Source organism: Caenorhabditis briggsae (genome assembly GCF_000004555.2).
Source record: "Caenorhabditis briggsae AF16 supercontig from assembly CB4, cb25.NA_099, whole genome shotgun sequence".
NCBI lineage: Eukaryota > Metazoa > Nematoda > Chromadorea > Rhabditida > Rhabditidae > Caenorhabditis > Caenorhabditis briggsae.
The window spans coordinates 6,727-6,938 of NW_025543242.1; positions in this window are offsets into that span (position 1 = coordinate 6,727).

Consider the following 212-nt stretch of genomic DNA (forward strand, 5'->3'; position numbering starts at 1 on the left):
ACTCAAAAGTTGTTACTCTGTTTACAAGTATAACCTGTGCTATGAAGCCCTCTTAGATCAAGTTCGATGAGGAAATGAATTACATTTTTCTATTCTTTTTCAAGGTGTAAAAGCCCATAAAAATCCAGTTCCTTTTTTCTCTTCAACCGTTCGTTACTAAATGTTCGGAATGGTATAAAAGAAGCGATTCGGAATGACATGTCTGCTACAGT